The sequence below is a fragment of the Panulirus ornatus genome, chromosome 8, assembly GCF_036320965.1.
Source record: "Panulirus ornatus isolate Po-2019 chromosome 8, ASM3632096v1, whole genome shotgun sequence".
NCBI lineage: Eukaryota > Metazoa > Arthropoda > Malacostraca > Decapoda > Palinuridae > Panulirus > Panulirus ornatus.
In genome coordinates this window covers 49,129,559-49,148,300 of record NC_092231.1, presented here as the reverse complement: position 1 = coordinate 49,148,300, position 18,742 = coordinate 49,129,559, and positions in this window count along the sequence as shown.

Here is an 18,742-nt window from a genome sequence, read left to right as displayed (position 1 = left end):
ACAACTGGATAATGTTCTTATGATCTTAAATGTTCTTAGAGTCTGGCTAGTGTTATCTTGGAGGTCTTCTATCCCCTACAGCTCGGGCTGGACCCAGATTGTAACATAGACAACGATAAATGATCTTAGCCTAGCTATCATGGACAACGATAAATGGTCTTAGCCTAGCCATCATGGTAAATGATAAATGATCTTATCCTTACTATCATGGACAGTGATAAATGGTCTTAGCCTAGCCATCATGGTAAATGATAAATGATCTTAGCCTTACTATCATGGACAACGATAAATGGTCTTAGCCTAGCCATCATGGTAAATGATAAATGATCTTAGCCTTACTATCATGGACAACGATAAATGGTCTTAGCCTAGCCATCATGGTAAATGATAAATGATCTTAGCCTAGCCATCATGGTAAATGATAAATGATCTTAGCCTTACTATCAAGGACAACGATAAATGGTCTTAGCCTAGCCATCATGGTAAATGATAAATGATCTTAGCTTAGCCATCATGGTAAATGATAAATGATCTTAGCCTAGCCATCATGGTAAATGATAAATGATCTTAGCCTTGCTATCATGGACAGCGATAAATGGTCTTAGCCTAGCCATCATGGTAAATGATAAATGATCTTAGCCTTGCTATCATGGACAACGATAAATGGTCTTAGCCTAGCCATCAAGGCCCATTTTCAGTCGTCCATCATAAATTTGCATGTTATTCTAATATCATTAGTAGTTTTAACCTTATAAAAGACTGACTTGCTTCAGTTGTATGTTTTCATACAAGAACAAATTGAAGTGTCCCAAGCATTTTGAAATGGCATTTGTACTACTTAACTCTCGATGTTAGTGAAAACATGTGAGATAACCACGACTGAGCAGCTTTCCTGTGTGCTGTGAATTTATTACCTTCCTTTTGTCTCTCTCTCTCTCTCTCTCTCTCTCTCTCTCTCTCTCTCTCTCTCTCTCTCTCTCTCTCTCTCTCTCTCTCTCTCTCTCTCTCATCAAAATATTCGAAATTATGAAATTCAATGTAGCCAAACTTTTGATTTTCTTGTTTGTCTTGTAAAGTGGATCGTAGGGAATTGTTGATATATATATATATATATATATATATATATATATATATATATATATATATATATATATATATATATATATATATATATATATATATATATGTATATATATATATATATATATATATATATATATATATATATATATATATATATATATATATATATATATATATATATATATATATATATACATATATATATAATTATATATATATATTCTATTTATTTATTTTGCTTACTCGCTGTCTCCCGCGTTAGCGAAGTAGCGCAAGGAAACAGACGAAAGGGTGGGCCAACCCACCCACATACACATGTGTATACATACACGTCCACACACAGCACATATACATACCTATACATCTCAATGTATACATATATATACACACACAGACATATACATATATACCCATGTACATAATTCATACTCTCTGGGTTTATTCATTTCCATCACCACCCCGTCACACATGGAATAACAACACCCTCCCCCCTCATGTGTGCGAGGTAGCACTAGGAAAAGACAAGAAAGGCCCATTCGTTCACACTTAGTCTCTAGCTGTCATGTAATAATGCAACACACATATATATATATATATATATATATATATATATATATATATATATATATATATATATATATATATATATATATATATATTTACATATATATATTTCTTTTTTTTTTTATACTTTGTCGCTGTCTCCCGCGTTTGCGAGGTAGCGCAAGGAAACAGACGAAAGAAATGGCCAAACCCCCTCCCATACACATGTATATACATACGTCCACACACGCAAATATACATACCTACACAGCTTTCCATGGTTTACCCCAGACGCTTCACATGCCCTTGATTCAATCCACTGACAACACGTCAACCCCGGTATACCACATCGATCCAATTCACTCTATTCCTTGCCCTCCTTTCACCCTCCTGCATGTTCAGGCCCCGATCACACAAAATCTTTTTCACTCCATCTTTCCACCTCCAATTTGGTCTCCCACTTCTCCTCGTTCCCTCCACCTCCGACACGTATATCCTCTTGGTCAATCTTTCCTCACTCATTCTCTCCATGTGCCCAAACCATTTCAAAACACCCTCTTCTGCTCTCTCAACCACGCTCTTTTTATTTCCACACATCTCTCTTACCCTTACATTACTTACTCGATCAAACCACCTCACAACACACATTGTCCTCAAACATCTCATTTCCAGCACATCCACCCTCCTGCGCACAACTCTATCCATAGCCCACGCCTCGCAACCATACAACATTGTTGGAACCACTATTCCTTCAAACATACCCATTTTTGCTTTCCGAGATGATGTTCTCGACTTCCACACATTCTTCAAGGCTCCCAGGATTTTCACCCCCTCCCCCACCCTATGATTCACTTCCGCTTCCATGGTTCCATCCGCTGACTAGATCCACTCCCAGATATCTAAAACACTTTACTTCCTCTAGTTTTTCTCCATTCAAACTAACCTCCCAATTGACCTGACCCTCAACCCTACTGTACCTTATAACCTTGCTCTTATTCACATTTACTCTTAACTTTCTTCTTTCACACACTTTACCAAACTCAGTCACCAGCTTCTGCAGTTTCTCACATGAATCAGCCACCAGCGCTGTATCATCAGCGAACAACAACTGACTCACTTCCCAAGCTCTCTCATCCACGACAGACTTCATACTTGCCCCTCTTTCCAAAACTCTTGCATTCACCTCCCTAACATCCCCATCCATAAACAAATTAAACAACCATGGAGACATCACACACCCCTGCCGCAAACCTACATTCACTGAGAACCAATCACTTTCCTCTCTTCCTACACGTACACATGCCTTACATCCTTGATAAAAACTTTTCACTGCTTCTAACAACTTGCCTCCCACACCATATATTCTTAATACCTTCCACAGAGCATCTCTATCAACTCTATCATATGCCTTCTCCAGATCCATAAATGCTACATACAAATCATTTGCTTTTCTAAGTATTTCTCACATACATTCTTCAAAGCAAACACCTGATCCACACATCCTCTACCACTTCTGAAACCACACTGCTCTTCCCCAATCTGATGCTCTGTACATGCCTTCACCCTCTCAATCAATACCCTCCCATATAATTTACCAGGAATACTCAACAAACTTATACCTCTGTAATTTGAGCACTCACTCTTATCCCCTTTGCCTTTGTACAATGGCACTATGCACGCATTCCGCCAATCCTCAGGCACCTCACCATGAGTCATACATACATTAAATAACCTTGGCAACCAGTCAACAATACAGTCACCCCCTTTTTTAATAAATTCCACTGCAATACCATCCAAACCTGCTGCCTTGCCGGCTTTCATCTTCCGCAAAGCTTTTACTACCTCTTCTCTGTTTACCAGATCATTTTCCCTAACCCTCTCACTTTGCACACCACCTCGACCAAAACACCCTATATCTGCCACTCTATCATCAAACACATTCAACATACCTTCAAAATACTCACTATATATTATATATATATATTTATATATATATATATATATATATATATATATATATATATATATATATATATATATATATATATATATATATATATATATATATATATATATATATATTCTTTCTTCTTTTAAACTATTCGCCATTTCCCCGCATTAGCGAGGTAGCGTTAAGAACAGAGGACTGGGCCTTTTTTGGAATGTCCTCACCTGGCCCCCTCTGTTCCTTCTTTTGGAAAAAAAAAAAAAAAAAAAAACGAAAGGGGAGGATTTCCAGTCCCCCGCTCTCTCCCCTTTTAGTCGCCTTCTACGACACGCAGGGAATACGTGGGAAGTATTTCTAATCCCCTATCCCAGGGATAATGTATATATATATATATATATATATATATATATATATATATATATATATATATATATATATATATATATATATATATATTGGGGAGGAAATATCTAAAACCATTTTGGTGTCCTCAGATTTTAGACATGAATCTATGTATATTTACGCCACTGACTAACATTATGACCTTCATTTCCTTCTAGCAGATACAGGTTTTCAGATAATGCAATTATCAATAAATGGACCACTCACGAGCATAGGTAGTTCTGAGTGGAGCTTAACGTGTTGTGCTTCTACACAATGACAACAAATATGGATCACTCCCAATTGGTGGTTCAACTATGATGAGTGAACAGCAGGACACAATCGTCCTGGTCTTACACAAGATATCATACCACCATCACCAATGGTTAATGTGTGTGGATCTTAAGATGGTGACTTTTCTCCTGGGTCAGCAGAGTGGGTACAACAAGTAGCCCAGCTTTATCTGTCTCTGGGATAGTAGAGCTGAGGATGAGCACTGGCTGAGAAAACAATGGTCTCTGAGAGAAAACATGTTGGTTGGAGACAAGAATGTAATGGCAGAACCCTTGGTTGACAGAGATAAGATCATTGTACCACCACTGCACATCAAACTAGGTTTAATGAAACACTTTGTGAAGGTTTGGAACAAAGAAGGACACTCTGCTTTGACTACATATGCAGAAAATGTCCAGCGCTGATCATGGAGAAGGTGAAGGCAGGTATTGTCGACGGGTCACAAACCATGGAACTCATGAAAGACCCACATTTCCAAGATTCAATGACCAATGTTGAGGCAGAGGCATGGTCTTCGTTCACTGTGGTTGTAAGAATTGTCTTGGTCACCATAAAGCAGATAACTACCCTGAACTAGTGGAGAACCTGCCATTTTCTTTCCCTCAACTTGGCTGTAAAATGAACATCAAAGTGCATTACCTCCACACCCACTTGGCCAGACAACCTAAGTGAGGAACTGGCTCAACCATTCCACCAAGATTTAAGAACCATGGAAGAAAGATCCCGGGGACACTGGGATACCCATACCTGGGACACTGGGATACCCATACCTGGGACACTGGGATACCCATACCTGGGACACTGGGATACCCATACCTGGGACACTGGGATACCCATACCTGGGACACTGGGATACCCATACCTGGGAGACTGGGATACCCATACCTGGGAGACTGGGATACCCATACCTGGGACACTGGGATACCCATACCTGGGACACTGGGATACCCATACCTGGGAGACTGGGATACCCATACCTGGGACACTGGGATACCCATACCTGGGACACTGGGATACCCATACCTGGGAGACTGGGATACCCATACCTGGGAGACTGGGATACCCATACCTGGGAGACTGAGATACCCATACCTGGGACACTGGGATACCCATACCTGGGACACTGGGATACCCATACCTGGGACACTGGGATACCCATACCTGGGACACTGGGATACCCATACCTGGGAGACTGGGATACCCATACCTGGGAGACTGGGATACCCATACCTGGGACACTGGGATACCCATACCTGGGACACTGGGATACCCATACCTGGGAGACTGGGATACCCATACCTGGGACACTGGGATACCCATACCTGGGAGACTGGGATACCCATACCTGGGACACTGGGATACCCATACCTGGGACACTGGGATACCCATACCTGGGACACTGGGATACCCATACCTGGGACACTGGGATACCCATACTTGGGACACTGGGATACCCATACCTGGGAGACTGGGATACCCATACCTGGGAGACTGGGATACCCATACCTGGGAGACTGGGATACCCATACCTGGGAGACTGAGATACCCATACCTGGGACACTGGGATACCCATACCTGGGACACTGGGATACCCATACCTGGGACACTGGGATACCCATACCTGGGACACTGGGATAGCCATACCTGGGAGACTGGGATACCCATGTGATGGTGGATGAGTGCTGGATCATTGGAGGTAATTGTGGTGGGTCAGGTGAGCACAAACGTGAGATGTGTGAGGACATGATGAACCATGATGATATATAACTTTCTAGGTTGGGCTCGTCACCGTCACCATTATGTGTGGATGTCATCATCATCATCATCATCATCATGTAATCATAAATAAACCAATGTTACTTGTACGAAGCCATTTCTCTTGATGCCACAATAATGATGGTAGAGGAGGAGGAGGCTTGTATGTTGTGACACAGTAATTATATCATCATATCTCCATCACCAGAGAACAACGGACGAGGAGGAGGAGGAGGAGGAGGAAGCCATATTTAGAATCAGCCAGCCACCAAACCTGACCTGACCTGATCATCAACACAAGTTGTACTAGCAACACCACATCATCATGATGACGTCACCAAGTGTTGACCTCATTACTGATGACATCATGATGATGATGATGATAATGAGGTCATGATGATGTGGTGGTGTTGACGTCATCATCATCAGTGATGACATGATGAGGTCATGATGATGTGGTGGTGTTGACGTCATCATCATCAGTGATGACATGATGAGGTCATGATGATGTGGTGGTGTTGACGTCATCATCATCAGTGATGTGGCAAGTGTGGAGGATTCATGTTCAGTGGGGTTCACGTCAGGGAGGGGATGTTGCCCAGTGGGGCTCAAACTACCACACCTTAACACCCCGACCTGTGGATGGGGCACTTGTGGACCACCACCACCACCACCAGGTCAAATGGCTCCGGCTCAGGGTTGTGGCCCAACCTGACCTGCTGCTGTACGGGGCGCCCGTCAGTACACAACGTTTTCTCATCACAGAAAACGACCAGCTGCCAGAAGGAGAGCAGCTGGTCGACACCAGCTGTACCATCCTCCTCTGCTACATGTTATGTGGCTCACACTAGTGGCTGGCTGGCTGGCTGGGTGGCTGGCTGTTAGTTATGTGGGTGGCTGGCTGGCTGGCTGGGTGTTAGTTATGTGGGTGGCTGGGTGGGTGGCTGGGTGGCTGGCTAGGTGGCTGGGTGGCTGTTAGTTATGTGGCTGGCTGGGTGGGTGGCTGGGTGGGTGGGTGGGTGGGTGGGTGGCTGGCTGGCTGTTAGTTATGAGGGTGGCTGGGTGGCTGGCTGGGTGGGTGGGTGGGTGGCTGGGTGGGTGGCTGGGTGGCTGTTAGTTATGTGGGTGGGTGGGTGGCTGGGTGGCTGTTAGTTATGTGGGTGGCTGGGTGGGTGGGTGGGTGGCTGTTAGTTATGTGGCTGGCTGGGTGGGTGGGTGGGTGGGTGGGTGGGTGGCTGTTAGTTATGTGGGTGGCTGGGTGGGTGGCTGGGTGGCTGGCTGGGTGGCTGGCTTGGTGGGTGGGTGGGTGGGTGGGTGGCTGTTAGTTATGTGGGTGGCTGGGTGGCTGGCTGGGTGGCTGTTAGTTATGTGGGTGGGTGGGTGGGTGGCTGTTAGTTATGTGGGTGGGTGGGTGGGTGGGTGGCTGGGTGGCTGTTAGTTATGTGGGTGGGTGGCTGGGTGGTTGGGTGGGTGGCTGGGTGGCTGTTAGTTACGTGGGTGGGTGGGTGGCTGGGTGGCTGTTAGTTATGTGGGTGGGTGGGTGGCTGGGTGGCTGTTAGTTATGTGGGTGGGTGGGAGGCTGGGTGGCTGTTAGTTATGTGGCTGGGTGGGTGGGTGGGTGGCTGGCTGGGTGGCTGTTAGTTATGTGGGTGGCTGGCTGGGTGGGTGGGTGGGTGGGTGGCTGGCTGGGTGGGTGGGTGGGTGTGAGTGCAGGTGTCCCATGTTCTGTGGGTGGGTGTGAGTGCAGGTGTGCCATGTTCTGTGGGTGGGTGTGAGTGCAGGTGTCCCATGTTCTGTGGGTGGGTGTGAGTGCAGGTGTGCCATGTTCTGTGGGTGGGTGTGAGTGCAGGTGTGCCATGTTCTGTGGGTGGGTGTGAGTGCAGGTGTGCCATGTTCTGTGGGTGGGTGTGAGTGCAGGTGTGCCATGTTCTGTGGGTGGGTGTGAGTGCAGGTGTTCCATGTTCTGTGGGTGGGTGTGAGTGCAGGTGTGCCATGTTCTGTGGGTGGGTGTGAGTGCAGGTGTGCCATGTTCTGTGGGTGGGTGTGAGTGCAGGTGTCCCATGTTCTGTGGGTGGGTGTGAGTGCAGGTGTGCCATGTTCTGTGGGTGGGTGTGAGTGCAGGTGTCCCATGTTCTGTGGGTGGGTGTGAGTGCAGGTGTGCCATGTTCTGTGGGTGGGTGTGAGTGCAGGTGTGCCATGTTCTGTGGGTGGGTGTGAGTGCAGGTGTGCCATGTTCTGTGGGTGGGTGTGAGTGCAGGTGTCCCATGTTCTGTGGGTGGGTGTGAGTGCAGGTGTGCCATGTTCTGTGGGTGGGTGTGAGTGCAGGTGTGCCATGTTCTGTGGTTGGGTGTGAGTGCAGGTGTCCCATGTTCTGTGGGTGGGTGTGAGTGCAGGTGTGCCATGTTCTGTGGGTGGGTGTGAGTGCAGGTGTCCCATGTTCTGTGGGTGGGTGTGAGTGCAGGTGTGCCATGTTCTGTGGGTGGGTGTGAGTGCAGGTGTTCCATGTTCTGTGCGTGGGTGTGAGTGCAGGTGTTCCATGTTCTGTGGGTGGGTGTGAGTGCAGGTGTTCCATGTTCTGTGGGTGGGTGTGAGTGCAGGTGTGCCATGTTCTGTGGGTGGGTGTGAGTGCAGGTGTGCCATGTTCTGTGGGTGGGTGTGAGTGCAGGTGTGCCATGTTCTGTGGGTGGGTGTGAGTGCAGGTGTGCCATGTTCTGTGGGTGGGTGTGAGTGCAGGTGTCCCATGTTCTGTGGGTGGGTGTGAGTGCAGGTGTGCCATGTTCTGTGGGTGGGTGTGAGTGCAGGTGTCCCATGTTCTGTGGGTGGGTGTGAGTGCAGGTGTGCCATGTTCTGTGGGTGGGTGTGAGTGCAGGTGTGCCATGTTCTGTGGGTGGGTGTGAGTGCAGGTGTGCCATGTTCTGTGGGTGGGTGTGAGTGCAGGTGTGCCATGTTCTGTGGGTGGGTGTGAGTGCAGGTGTGCCATGTTCTGTGGGTGGGTGTGAGTGCAGGTGTGCCATGTTCTGTGGGTGGGTGTGAGTGCAGGTGTGCCATGTTCTGTGGGTGGGTGTGAGTGCAGGTGTGCCATGTTCTGTGGGTGGGTGTGAGTGCAGGTGTGCCATGTTCTGTGGGTGGGTGTGAGTGCAGGTGTGCCATGTTCTGTGGGTGGGTGTGTGTGCAGGTGTGCCATGTTCTGTGGGTGGGTGTGAGTGCAGGTGTGCCATGTTCTGTGGGTGGGTGTGAGTGCAGGTGTGCCATGTTCTGTGGGTGGGTGTGAGTGCAGGTGTGCCATGTTCTGTGGGTGGGTGTGAGTGCAGGTGTGCCATGTTCTGTGGGTGGGTGTGAGTGCAGGTGTCCCATGTTCTATATCTTACGTCGCTAACTTTGTGTCCACAATATTTCTTGCCACAACCAATGTGTCTAATAGCCACCATCTTTCTGGGTCATGTTTACACCATCATTAATGATCATCATCACTACACATAGATGATGATAATGATATATTGACATTTGAAGTGTGAACAAGGTCAGGTACTCACGTGAGCATAAGACAACTTCTCTCACATTATATGAGTCGCCAACTCACCAATACAGTTGCCGCCATTAATGTCACCTAAAATAACGCCATCATTACTAATATTGTTGACTATATTTTGACCACCATCCAGGATGGTAGTGAACACTGGGTGGCTGATTGGAAATAAGATGACCAGGGTCACCTGGCGGAACATTAACAATACTCCAGGTACAACAACACACCTGGTGACGTCAACCTCCTCCATGACGTCATCACTCCAGCCGGTACATTGCCTCAAGTAGTGACGTCATAGTCTGCAAAATGTTTTGGACAAATATCGCGGTATCTGGCAACTACCTCCTCCTCTCACGTCCCCAGGTCTTCTTCGTGTTTGCAGAGTTTCTCTTCATAAAAAGCAAATCATAAGTCCGTATTTTAAGTTTTATTCGTTTTATAGACATGAATACATTTGGCTGGGCGGCATTAGTTGTTAAATAACTTACTTCCTTTGGTGAATTAAGGTGGATGTGCTAGCTGACGCTGCCGCCTGTGATGCCACATTGCTGACACTTTTGTAACACCACATTACACTGCCCCGCTTATTCTAGATGCTTCCAAAAGCACTAACAAAATGTTATGTTATTCTGGAGGGAATAAAATTATAGATAACTTACAAATTTGCTGTGACCAAGCTTGAGGTGAGTGGGTATTTGGAGTGAGAGAGTGGGCTGGAGGGGCTGGGGAAAAATGCCACATGTGCCACGATTAATATCAGTTGCTCACCTGTAATTGCTAAATAAAACAAAACATTGGTTCATACTATCCTAGATTACTAAGCAACGTCCCTACTATTCAAATAAATGTTAAATTGTTTATGTTATGCAACGTCATGATGTGCGTAAATAGCTAACATTTCCAATATGGTGGCAACACCTACTTGCTGGAAACACATAACCCCTCCCTCCCCAACTCCTCCCCATTTCCCTCGTTAGCGAGGTAGCGTTAAGAACAGAGGACTGAGCCTTTCAGAGAAATCCTCACTTGGACCCCTTCTCTGTTCCTTCTTATGAAAAACTAAAAACGAGAGGAGAGGATTTCCAGCTCCCTCGCTTCCTCCCTTTAATGTCGCCGTCTACGACACACAAGGAATACGTGGGAAGTATTCTTTCTCCACTATCCCCAGGTAGGATATATATATATATATATATATATATATATATATATATATATATATATATATATATTTTTTTTTTTATACCATTCGCCATTTCCCGCATTAGTGAGGTAGCGTTAAGAACAGAGGACTGGAACTTTGAGGGAATATCCTCACCTGGCCACCTTCTCTGTTCCTTCTTTTGGAAAAATAAAAAAAACGAGAGGGGAGGATTTCCAGCCCCCCGCTCCCTTCCCTTTTAGTCGCCTTCTACGACACGAAGGGAATACGTGGGAAGTATTCTTTCTCCCCTATCCCCAGGGATAAATATATATATATATATATATATATATATATATATATATATATATATATATATATATATATATATATATATATATATATATTTCTTTTTTTTTTCTTTTTTGCTTTGTCGCTGTCTCCCGCGTTTGCGAGGTAGCGCAAGGAAACAGACGAAAGAAATGGCCCAACCCACCCCCATACACATGTATATACATACGTCCACACACGCAAATATACATACCTACACAGCTTTCCATGGTTTACCCCAGACGCTTCACATGCCCTGATTCAATCCACTGACAGCACGTCAACCCCGGTATACCACATCGCTCCAATTCACTCTATTCCTTGCCCTCCTTTCACCCTCCTGCATGTTCAGGCCCCGATCACACAAAATCTTTTTCACTCCATCTTTCCACCTCCAATTTGGTCTCCCTCTTCTCCTCGTTCCCTCCACCTCCGACACATATATCCTCTTGGTCAATCGTTCCTCACTCATTCTCTCCATGTGCCCAAACCATTTCAAAACACCCTCTTCTGCTCTCTCAACCACGCTCTTTTTATTTCCACACATCTCTCTTACCCTTACGTTACTTACTCGATCAAACCACCTCACACCACACATTGTCCTCAAACATCTCATTTCCAGCACATCCATCCTCCTGCGCACAACTCTATCCATAGCCCACGCCTCGCAACCATACAACATTGTTGGAACCACTATTCCTTCAAACATACCCATTTTTGCTTTCCGAGATAATGTTCTCGACTTCCACACATTCTTCAAGGCTCCCAGAATTTTCGCCCCTCCCCCACCCTATGATCCACTTCCGCTTCCATGGTTCCATCCGCTGCCAGATCCACTCCCAGATATCTAAAACACTTCACTTCCTCCAGTTTTTCTCCATTCAAACTCACCTCCCAATTGACTTGACCCTCAACCCTACTGTACCTAATAACCTTGCTCTTATTCACATTTACTCTTAACTTTCTTCTTTCACACACTTTACCAAACTCAGTCACCAGCTTCTGCAGTTTCTCACATGAATCAGCCACCAGCGCTGTATCATCAGCGAACAACAACTGACTCACTTCCCAAGCTCTCTCATCCCCAACAGACTTCATACTTGCCCCTCTTTCCAGGACTCTTGCATTCACCTCCCTAACAACCCCATCCATAAACAAATTAAACAACCATGGAGACATCACACACCCCTGCCGCAAAGCTACATTCACTGAGAACCAATCACTTTCCTCTCTTCCTACACGTACACATGCCTTACATCCTCGATAAAAATATATATATATATATATATATATATATATATATATATATATATATATATATATATATATATATATATATATATATATATGTATGTGTGTGTGTGTGGAAATAAAAAGAGCGTTGTTGAGAGAGCAGAAGAGGGTGTTTTGAAATGGTTTGGTCACATGGAGAGAATGAGTGAGGAAAGATTGACCAAGAGGATATATGTGTCGGAGGTGGAGGGAACGAGGAGAAGAGGGAGACCAAATTGGAGGTGGAAAGATGGAGTGAAAAAGATTTTGTGTGATCGGGGCCTGAACATGCAGGAGGGTGAAAGGAGGGCAAAGAATAGAGTGAATTGGAGCGATGTGGTATACCGGGGTTGACGTGCTGTCAGTGGATTGAATCAAGGCATGTGTATGGGGGTGGGTTGGGCCATTTCTTTCGTCTGTTTCCTTGCGCTACCTCGCAAACGCGGGAGACAGCGACAAAGCAAAGAAAAAAAAAAAAAAAAAAAATATATATATATATATATATATATATATATATATATATATATATAGATATATTCCTAAGAGTCCACGGGGAAAAAGAAACACAATGAGTTCCCAAGTGCACCTTCGTGTAATAATCACATCATCAGGGGAGACACAAGAGAGAAATATAAGTCAGTTGATATACAACGAAGAGACGTAGCTAGGACGCCATTTGGTAAACATGCCTTTCATTACTTACTCGATCAAGCCGCCTCACACTAAATACATTCCTCAAACATTTCATTTCCGAAACATCCACCCTCCTTCCCACAACACTATCGAGACCCCATGCCTCGCAACCATATAACATTGTTAAAAGTACTGGTACCAGTGTCCGGGCGTGGCCACTCCTCCATATTGTTTCCCAGGTAGCCACTTGGGCAGCGCTACTGTGCGTCGACTTCCCATTGGTGGACCACTGCTGCTTGCGGTTTGTGATTGGTTCTCTGCGGCCCAATAATTTCTGTGCTACGCCTCCACGGTAGTTGATTGGTCATCGACCGTAGACCGGCTACTGTGTTACGCCCCAGATAGGAAAGTGGCTACCTTAGCCACAGTATACAATGGGTTGCCTGACAGTGGCACCATTCACACCACATACACTCCACTCCTCACTCACACCACATGTACTCCACTCCTCACTCACACCACATGTACTCCACTCCTCACTCACACCACATGTACTCCACTCCTCACTCACACCACATGTACTCCACTCCTCACTCACACCACATGTACTCCACTCCTCACTCACACCACATGTACTCCACTCCTCACTAACACCACATGTACTCCACTCCTCACTCACACCACATACACTCCACTCCTCACTCACACCACATACACTCCACTCCTCACTCACACCACATGTACTCCACTCCTCACTCACACCACATACACTCCACTCCTCACTCACACCACATGTACTCCACTCCTCACTCACACCACATGTACTCCACTCCTCACTCACACCACATGTACTCCACTCCTCACTCACACCACATGTACTCCACTCCTCACTCACACCACATGTACTGCACTCCTCACTCACACCACATGTACTCCACTCCTCACTCACACCACATGTACTCCACTCCTCACTAACACCACATGTACTCCACTCCTCACTCACACCACATACACTCCACTCCTCACTCACACCACATACACTCCACTCCTCACTCACACCACATACACTCCACTCCTCACTCACACCACATACACTCCACTCCTCACTCACACCACATGTACTCCACTCCTCACTCACACCACATGTACTCCACTCCTCACTCACACCACATGTACTCCACTCCTCACTCACACCACATGTACTCCACTCCTCACTCACACCACATGTACTCCACTCCTCACTCACACCACATGTACTCCACTCCTCACTCACACCACATGTACTCCACTCCTCACTCACACCACATGTACTCCACTCCTCACTCACACCACATGTACTCCACTCCTCACTCACACCACATGTACTCCACTCCTCACTAACACCACATGCACTCCACTCCTCACTCACACCACATGTACTCCACTCCTCACTCACACCACATGTACTCCACTCCTCACTCACACCACATGTACTCCATTCCTCACTCACACCACATGTACTCCACTCCTCACTCACACCACATGTACTCCACTCCTCACTCACACCACATGTACTCCACTCCTCACTCACACCACATGTACTCCACTCCTCACTAACACCACATGCACTCCACTCCTCACTCACACCACATGTACTCCACTCCTCACTCACACCACATGTACTCCACTCCTCACTCACACCACATGTACTCCACTCCTCACTCACACCACATGTACTCCACTCCTCACTCACACCACATGTACTCCACTCCTCACTAACACCACATGTACTCCATTCCTCACTCACACCACATACACTCCACTCCTCACTCACACCACATACACTCCACTCCTCACTCACACCACATGTACTCCACTCCTCACTCACACCACATACACTCCACTCCTCACTCACACCACATGTACTCCACTCCTCACTCACACCACATGTACTCCACTCCTCACTCACACCACATGTACTCCACTCCTCACTCACACCACATGTACTCCACTCCTCACTCACACCACATGTACTCCACTCCTCACTCACACCACATGTACTCCACTCCTCACTCACACCACATGTACTCCACTCCTCACTCACACCACATGTACTCCACTCCTCACTCACACCACATACACTCCACTCCTCACTCACACCACATGTACTCCACTCCTCACTCACACCACATGTACTCCACTCCTCACTCACACCACATACACTCCACTCCTCACTCACACCACATGTACTCCACTCCTCACTCACACCACATGTACTCCACTCCTCACTCACACCACATGCACTCCACTCCTCACTCACACCACATGTACTCCACTCCTCACTCACACCACATGTACTCCACTCCTCACTCACACCACATGTACTCCACTCCTCACTCACACCACATGTACTCCACTCCTCACTCACACCACATGTACTCCACTCCTGAGTTGTAGTTGGCACTATCCTCACACCATCAATAGTGCTGCATTTGTAGCTTACAATACCAGAATCTCACAGGAGAATGTCAAGTTGTCTTAGGCTACCTAGACCAGGTCTGGCACCAACCTCTCCACACCATGGACGACTTGGTGAATCTTACTGTCCTTGGCTGCACGTCTCCAGTAACAAGACCAGGTTTCCGGCATCCACCAGCCAAACACTCCAACACCCACGAAATTAAGGAGGCGCCCGCCACCTGCCTCCACACTCACCACCATAATACACCCAAGATTTCTGCCATTTTCCACCTCCTCTAATTACTATTACGACCCACACATTCTCCAAACTATCCTGAGTTGCACTTACATACACGCCACCATCACCATCACATACTTGCTTATTGGTTGTTGTTGTTGTTGTTGTTGTTCTCTAGTTCTCGGTCAATGAATGGCAGAGCTTTTGTTGACAAATGGCCACCAGCCTCTGTGTGCCTCCCTCCACCAGCGCCACAAATTGGAATTACTCACTCGCGATCATTATACATAAAAAAGAAAAATTATAACAAAATGTTAACTTACATTACAAAACAATCACAGTACATATTACAGTATTATATAACAAACTTATTATAAAATAACTAAATACACCGAATGAGAACAAAGCTAAGTTGATATATTTACAAAAATCATAGAAACTAAGCAACACAAAATATATTGACAAAAATTATAGAAGGCAAACAAAAGAAAATTTATATATTTACAAAAATCCTGGAAACCAGCAACAGTACAGAAATGGCTCCGTCACTGTAGACGTCAGACACCATACATTACTGGTTGTCTGGTACAACATACAGATGGCTCCGTCACTGTAGACGTCAGTCACCATACATTACTGGTTATCTGGTACAACATACAGGTGGCTCCGTCACTGTAGACGTCAGACACCATACATTACTGGTTGTCTGGTACAACATACAGATGGCTCCGTCACTGTAGACGTCAGTCATCATACATTACTGGTTGTCTGGTACAACATACAGGTGGCTCCGTCACTGTAGACGTCAGTCATCATACATTACTGGTTGTCTGGTACAACATACAGGTGGCTCCGTCACTGTAGACGTCAGTCATCATACATTACTGGTTGTCTGGTAAAACATACAGGTGGCTCCGTCACTGTAGACGTCAGTCATCATACATTACTGGTTGTCTGGTACAACATACAGGTGGCTCCGTCACTGTAGACGTCAGTCATCATACATTACTGGTTGTCTGGTACAACATACAGGTGGCTCCGTCACTGTAGACGTCAGACACCATACATTACAGGTTGTCTGGTACAACATACAGGTGGCTCCATCTCTGTAGACGTCAGTCACCATACATTACTGGTTGTCTGGTACAACATACAGGTGGCTACGTCACTGTAGACGTCAGTCACCATACATTACTGGTTGTCTGGTACAACATACAGGTGGCTCCGTCACTGTAGACGTCAGTCACCATACATTACTGGTTGTCTGGTACAACATACAGGTGGCTCCGTCACTGTAGACGTCAGTCACCATACATTACTGGTTGTCTGGTACAACATACAGGTGGCTCCGTCACTGTAGACGTCAGTCACCATACATTACTGGTTGTCTGGTACAACATACAGGTGGCTCCGTCACTGTAGACGTCAGTCACCATACATTACTGGTTGTCTGGTACAACATACAGGTGGCTCCGTCACTGTAGACGTCAGTCACCATACATTACAGGTCGTCTGGTACAACATACAGGTGGCTCCGTCACTGTAGACGTCAGACACCATACATTACTGGTTGTCTGGTACAACATACAGGTGGCTCCGTCACTGTAGACGTCAGTCATCATACATTACTGGTTGTCTGGTACAACATACAGGTGGCTCCGTCACTGTAGACGTCAGTCATCATACATTACTGGTTGTCTGGTACAACATACAGGTGGCTCCGTCACTGTAGACGTCAGTCATCATACATTACTGGTTGTCTGGTACAACATACAGGTGGCTCCCTCACTGTAGACGTCAGTCATCATACATTACTGGTTGTCTGGTACAACATACAGGTGGCTCCGTCACTGTAGACGTCAGTCACCATACATTACTGGTTGTCTGGTACAACATACAGGTGGCTCCGTCACTGTAGACGTCAGTCACCATACATTACTGGTTGTCTGGTACAACATACAGGTGGCTCCGTCACTGTAGACGTCAGTCACCATACATTACTGGTTGTCTGGTACAACATACAGGTGGCTCCGTCACTGTAGACGTCAGTCATCATACATTACTGGTTGTCTGGTACAACATACAGGTGGCTCCGTCACTGTAGACGTCAGTCATCATACATTACTGGTTGTCTGGTACAACATACAGGTGGCTCCCTCACTTAGACGTCAGTCACCATACATTACTGGTTGTCTGGTACAACATACAGGTGGCTCCGTCACTGTAGACGTCAGTCATCATACATTACTGGTTGTCTGGTACAACATACAGGTGGCTCCGTCACTGTAGACGTCAGTCACCATACATTACTGGTTGTCTGGTACAACATACAGGTGGCTCCGTCACTGTAGACGTCAGTCACCATACATTACTGGTTGTCTGGTACAACATACAGGTGGCTCCGTCACTGTAGACGTCAGACACCATACATTACTGGTTGTCTGGTACAACATACAGGTGGCTCCCTCACTTAGACGTCAGTCATCATACATTACAGGTTGTCTGGTACAACATACAGGTGGCTCCCTCACTTAGACGTCAGTCATCATACATTACAGGTTGTCTGGTACAACATACAGGTGGCTCCGTCACTGTAGACGTCAGGCACCATACATTACTGGTTATCTGGTACAACATACAGGTGGCTCCGTCACTGTAGACGTCAGTCATCATACATTACTGGTTGTCTGGTACAACATACAGGTGGCTCCGTCACTGTAGACGTCAGTCACCATACATTACTGGTTGTCTGGTACAACATACAGGTGGCTCCGTCACTGTAGACGTCAGTCACCATACATTACCGGTTGTCTGGTACAACATACAGGTGGCTCCGTCACTGTAGACGTCAGACACCATACATTACCGTTTGTCTGGTACAACATAAAGGTGGCTCCCTCACTTAGACGTCAGTCATCATACATTACAGGTTGTCTGGTACAACATACAGGTGGCTCCCTCACTTAGACGTCAGTCATCATACATTACAGGTTGTCTGGTACAACATACAGGTGGCTCCGTCACTGTAGACGTCAGTCACCATACATTACTGGTTATCTGGTACAACATACAGGTGGCTCCGTCACTGTAGACGTCAGTCATCATACATTACTGGTTGTCTGGTACAACATACAGGTGGCTCCGTCACTGTAGACGTCAGTC